The sequence below is a fragment of the Grammomys surdaster genome, unplaced genomic scaffold (genome assembly GCF_004785775.1).
Source record: "Grammomys surdaster isolate TR1022 unplaced genomic scaffold, NIH_TR_1.0 125742, whole genome shotgun sequence".
In the NCBI taxonomy this organism is placed as follows: Eukaryota; Metazoa; Chordata; class Mammalia; order Rodentia; family Muridae; genus Grammomys; species Grammomys surdaster.
The window spans coordinates 1,499,133-1,500,218 of record NW_021620574.1 but is presented as its reverse complement, the minus strand read 5'-3'; positions in this window follow the sequence as shown (position 1 = coordinate 1,500,218).

Sequence of the window (1,086 nt, the reverse complement as noted above, 5' to 3'; positions counted from 1 at the left end):
CAGAGGTAGAAGGTATGCCTGAGTCTCCTCGATGTCCCTAGCACACACGGTTAATTGGCAATCGGACAAATGAGTAATTAGCGAGTGAACACTACCCTGTCCTCAATGGACAGTCTATGCCCGCATCCCAGGACCCTGCACTGGGCAGCTTTCCTCTCCTGCGAGCACATCCACATGGAGGATCTCTTTAATGTCCCAGTTACAGCTTGTGCCTCGGGTTCCTCACCCATTGGGGGGGGGCTCAGGACACCACAGAGCTCTCCCAAGTCTGAAAAGGGCAGGGCTCCTGGCTCCCCTAATGCCTTATCAAGCACAAGCACAACAGAGTTCTGGGGCACACAATGCTTCCAGGAAGAACTTGGCTGTTGGGAGAGCCATGGGGTCCCCTGTTAACCTAAGATCTGTTGCCCTCAACAGAGCAGTCCTCCTTATCTGTTGTCCTTTCGCCTGATCAAGGGGGCGGTTCCACGGAAGGGGCGGCTGTGCCCTCCTTCAGAAGGCTGGGTGGCTGGCAGAGGCAGCTAGATTTAGAAGTCATTTTCACAGCAGGGTGTCGCTAACCTGCCACCCACACGGCCCCATGGGGCCTAAGATACTACTTACCAGGGTCTGGCCCTGAAACCTGCAGTCACTCTCTCCTTCTCTCCCAGAACTTTGGCAGCTGTCTCCGACTCTATCCTTGGCAAGCTCTGGATGAAGGCACATGTTGCCCTGACACCCTAAATACACAAATGTTCCCCCCACAAAAGGGGTGGTTATTATCTAACCTAGCGTGTGTCTTTTTCAATGCTGGGGACCAAACTCAGGGCTGTGCACATTCTAGTCAAGCATACTACCACTGGGCCACCCTCTCCAACCCCTTTCCCAAGGGATTGCACTCCCCTTCCCCCTTCTTTTTCTTTTTTGGAGACAGAATCTTGCTGGGCTGAACTGGGATGGGCTGGAATTTGCTATGTCAACCAGGCTAGTCTCAAACTTGTAACCATCATCCTACCTCTGACTCTAGTTTACAGGAAAGTGCCTGGCTTTTCTCCCTCTCTCTCTCTCTCTCTCTCTCTCTCTCTCTCTCTCTCTCTCTCTCTCTCT